The sequence below is a fragment of the Hordeum vulgare genome, chromosome 3H (genome assembly GCF_904849725.1).
Source record: "Hordeum vulgare subsp. vulgare chromosome 3H, MorexV3_pseudomolecules_assembly, whole genome shotgun sequence".
NCBI classification, from domain to species: Eukaryota; Viridiplantae; Streptophyta; class Magnoliopsida; order Poales; family Poaceae; genus Hordeum; species Hordeum vulgare.
Genome location: NC_058520.1, coordinates 225652801 through 225658021, shown reverse-complemented (window position 1 = coordinate 225658021; position 5221 = coordinate 225652801). Strand labels below are relative to the sequence as shown.

At 41.3% G+C, this 5221-nt stretch overlaps 1 pseudogene; it reads left to right on the top strand.

Annotated features, from left to right (window-relative positions):
- Window positions 1–1088: 1088 nt before the first annotated feature.
- Window positions 1089–4622, top strand: LOC123441638 (annotated as a pseudogene).
- The last annotated feature ends 599 nt before the right edge of the window (window positions 4623–5221 follow it).

Here is a 5221-nt window from a genome sequence, read left to right as displayed (position 1 = left end):
GCCTGGAACCCATCCTAGATCGAAGAAGAAGAAGAAGAATTCCAAATAGCACAATCAACGCGCTCACATCAAAGTAACTCTTTGCCTGTACCTGCAAGTGGTGTTGTAGTAATCGTGAGCCACAGGGGACTCAACAATCTCATTTCCAAAGGCATCAAGACTAGCAAAGCTTAATGGGTGAGGTATGGTTAAGTGGTGCGACTGCATCAAGCGACTAAGCATTTATCCGAGGTGGCTAACTTACGAGTACAAGAGGGGGATGATCTACGCATAACAGACATGTCTAATGACGATCAAATGAATGATCCTGAAGACCTACTTACGTCAGACATAACCCCATCGTGTCCTCTTCCAGATACAGAACTCACAAGAAGACACAGTCACGATTACGCACTCAATTGTCAAGTTTTAATTAAGTTAACTTCAAGTTTTCTAGAATCGGATGTTAAACAAAGTTTCCAAGCTTGCCGCATAACCGCGGGCACGGCTTTTCGATAGATTTAACCCTGCAGGGGTGCTCCAACTAGTCCATCGCAAACTACCACACGCTGTACCGGAATGACCTCGATCAGGGAAAACCCGGGATCTCCTCGGGTTCCTATTGGAAAACCTCCACCTCGAGATAGACCAAAGTATCCTCGGAATCCCACACACGAGACGCTCGAGAAAGGTAAAAAAAGTCCAACAAGGCCGCCCGACGTGTTGACGATCCCGATAGGAGTCGCGTATCTTGTTCTCAGGACCCGTGTTTTGATTTTTGGCCGAAAAAATCAAATTTCGGCCGAAATTCGGCCATCTCGTCATGGGCCGGCAGATGGGCCTTTCGGACGAATTATTCAGCCCAATTTGAACTTACTCGGCTTGGCCCAGGTTCCAGACTATTCCCGTTAGCCTCTGGTTGATATAAAAGCACGAAACCTAGCTCACAAACCCTAAAACTCTCGTTTCCTCTCCTCTCCTCCTGTGTGCGGCGCCGCCGCTGCACACAGAACTCCTCACGCAGCTCTCCGGCCAAGAAGCTCGACCTCCAGATCCACTAGCGTCCTCCACCCACATCCTCCTCTCCGTTGCATCTACAACGCTACGGCATGGTGCTCGAAGGCTACGACAACGAAGCTGACAAGTTCAACGTAGGCAGGAGAACGGGGCAGGGGCAGCAGCATGGAGGGCGTTCACTTGATTTTGAAGGTAAATCCACTATGCCATGACTCATCTGTTCCATGGGCGTGTGAAGTAGGTTCTTATTCCGAAATTAACACTGAAGAGGTAAATTTCAGTCATAATATTGCAAAAAATTCAGTATACAGGAGCAGTTTTGTGTGGATGCTAGTGTACAGGATGTGCGGATGCTAACTTTCAGTCACAATATTGCAAAAAACACTTGGTCTCTATCTGGCCAGAGAGCAGTCTTGAACACATGCACACACATATTGGTGCTCTAGAACTAGCTCCCAATAGTACTTGGATGCATGGATCGCTACTGGCCTCATTACAACCGCATGGAACATCTCCAGTATTTTTATTTTCACTGCTGCCTATATATGTTGTGCCCCTGTAGACTGAGTTTCTACTTGCAGAAGTACAGTAAACTGAACATTATCTAGGAAAGGTATTACTATGCTTGCTACTTGCAGAAATTCCTATGCAGAAATTCATAGACTCAGTTTCATTAGTTACAGTTTGAGAATCTGGCTGTACTGTTTTTGCAGGTAACGTAAATGCAAATAGGAGTGGCAGTGGCGACCACGATGCAAATGGAAGTGCTTCCCATAGACCCTGGAAAGGTATTACTATGCTTTTCTTGGTCACAGTAAACTGCAACAAGCCACTGCAAATAGGAGTATTACTTTTATGAATGCAAATGGATTGATTGCCTGGCTGGGATGCTTAAGAATCATTATTCCAATCGTTGTCTGGCCATGGAAATATTTGATCATGTTAAGAGTATTACTTTTACGAATGATTTTAAATCTTTGATTTTGGTTTTCTTTTAGGCAAGCATTAATTAGCGGCAGTGTATTGTTGCTGTTTAATGCCCTTCAATTTCTCAACGGTACTCCCTAGGGGTAGCACTGTTTTCTTGCTCACATGATGCAATTGGAACCATGATCTTTATTTGCTAGGTTCAATTAAAGTGATGTTTGTAACCTTGCAATGCAGGACTTGAAGACAATAACTTGTATGATTTTTGGAACCATGCATGGCCGTATTATGGGGGTTTTGATTGCACGTAGTGCAGCCTAAAGCACAATGGTGGAGGTGCAACCCGTGTCATGGAGCACCTTGGTGGCATTGTAGGTAATGTGAGGAGCTGCCCCAATGTGCCAAGAAATGTGAGAGATGCAATGAGAAAGTGCCGGGATGAGTCAAAGAGGAAGAAAAGAGACTGTATCAACAAGGTGGGGTGATTAACGTATTAGATGATGATGAAGAAGAAATTCAGATGAATATTCGAGAAGCATTGCGTGACCCGAATGTCTCTCGCAGAGTTGAAAGGAGAATTGGCAGGGAGTGTGTGGGTGATGTGCGGGTTTCTGTTGGTAAAAGGAGTATCACCGCCTATTTTGACAAGCAATTATCCAGCAACAAAGTATCTATGCAGCCCAAGATCAGTAGTTCTTTGAATCCTAATTCAAGAGATGCACTTGGCCTAGCTTGGTCCAAGTTTTTTCATGCCAATGATATTGCTGGACTTAAAGCTGACTGTCCATACTGTCGAGCTGCTGTGAAGATCACTCAACAATTAGGGCCCATTCCTATACCAACCGGGAGGGAGATTGATGGGCAATATTTGGAGGCCAACTATGATGAAGCTAATTTGTTTCTTCAAAAATTCAAACAAGACTGGAAGAACTTTGGTGTGACACTTATGTGCGATTCTTGGACTGGTCCTACAGGAATGAGCATCATAAACTTCATGGTGTATTGTAATACATGAATGTTCTTCCTCAATACCATTGATGCATCCGGCCAGACTCAGAATTCAGGTTACTTCTTCCTTCTTTTCTTAGCACTTTACTTGCTTCTTGAATACTTGTATCTGTCCTATAATTGTTTTATGTTCTTAATGCCTTGTTCAAATTAGGTATATTTACATTTTACGTATGTTCTTACAATATTTGTTTCTTGAATACTTGGATCTGTCCTATAATTGTTTTATGTTCTTAATGCCTTGTTCTATTTAGGTATATTTACATTTTACGTATGTTCTTACAATATTTGCTTCTTGAATACTTGGGTCTATCCTATAATTGCTTTATGTTCTTAATGCCTTGTTCTAATTGGTATATTTACATTTTACGTATGTTCTTACAATATTTGCTTCTTGAATACTTGGATCTGTCCTATAATTGTTTTATGTTCTTAATGTCTTGTTCTAACTAGGTATATTTACATTTGACGTATGTTCTTACAATATTTTCTTCTTGAATACTTGGATCTGTCCTATAATTGCTTTATGTTCTTAATGCCTTGTTCTAATTATGTATATGCATTTTAGATGATTTTGCAGACTTTATCTATAAAGAGATTGAAAAGGTTGTAGAAGATATAGGCCATGAGCATATAGTTCAAATAGTAACCGATAATGGATCTAATTATAAGAAACCTTGAAAAACCCTTATAGAAGAACCAAAATACTCTCATATTGTTTGGCAACCGTGTGCTGCCCATACCGTCAATCTTATGCTAAAAGATATAGCTAAATCTCCTGAGGTTGATGTGATAGTCAAGAGTGCCAAGACAATCTGTAGGTTCATGCATAAGCACAATAACCTCCATGATAACATGAAGAAGAAGATAGGTGGTGAACTGATTAGACCAAATGCCACCCGTTTTGGGACTGTCTTCATGTTCCTTGATAGTTACCATTCGAAGAAAGATAAATTTAGGGAGTGGATGGTTTCAAAGGATTGGAAGGAGTGTCAGTGGAGGTATGAGCCTGGGTATGTGTTTGCTGAAGAGTGTTTGTCTAGTAATGTTTGGTGGAATGCACTAGAATGGGTATTGGGTTCATTGAGGCCACTTTATATGGCCAGGAGGTATGCAGATACACAAAAACAATGCACACTTTCTGGCTTCAAAAAACGTATGATGCTCGCTATACAAAAGATGGAAGCCCATCTTGGCCCTACATCAAGGTTGTACCTTACGTTCATGCGCAAGGTGGGTAAGAGGATAGTTGCGATGGAAGAAGATACATTTATGGTTGCAGGTAGTGATAAATAATTCAACCTTCGCAATTTATGTTTCTCGTTTTTCTGTTTTTTAATTCACGTGGCTCTATTGTTTTCCAGCTGCTGTCCTTGATCCATATACACATTACAAGCTGAACCTTTGCAACCACACCGATTATGCCACTTCACTAACAGATGCAATAGCGAAGATACTAGATCCAGTGAGTGCTCTTTCAGCCATTGATGAAGTGAGGACGTTTAGGGAGTGCCAAGGAAGGTTTGGGACCAGATTGGCAGAAGAAGCTGCGGCAAGAATGGAGCCAAGTAAGTCATGGTGTTTTAGTTTTAGAATTTCCATTTTCTTTCGGTTTGCATTTCTGAAAATTAATTGTTGTTATCTTGCAGCCCAATGGTGGTTTCAGTTTGGAGGGGATGTTCCTGCATTAGAGAAGTGTGCAGTGAGAATTTGCTCACAATGTATCTCCTCTAGTGGGTGTGAGAGAAATTGGAGCGCTTTTACTTTGGTGCACACAAAGCAAAGGAATCGTGTTCTATATGACAAGCTTGACAAGCTAGTTTCTGTCCGTTACAACCTAAAGGTATCAATCAACAATTCTACTTTCGACCTTGTGTTTCCTTGCATGTTTTATAATTTACTTGGTTTACTATTCAACCCTTGAAGATACGTGCGGAAGAAGATGAAGGGAAAGAGAGAGATATAGATAAAGAAATTGATCCAAGTGCATTGCTAATGGATACAACAATGTTTGATGAAACAAATCCAATAATGGAGTGGTTGAATGAGGATGTAGAGGATCCAATTATGGATGGAGCTGATGCAGCTAGTGCTGTTTTTGAGAAAATAAGGCATCTCAACTCAAGCAGGAAGGCTTCTTATGTTGGTTCAAAGGGTAGTAACAAGAAAAGAAAGAGGAGTGATGATGATGAGAATGAGTTTGTTGAAACTGAGAGTGAGGATGATGATGGAGAGAGTGAATATATTGATAATGACATTGAGGATGATGATGCGGTGAGTGAGGATGATG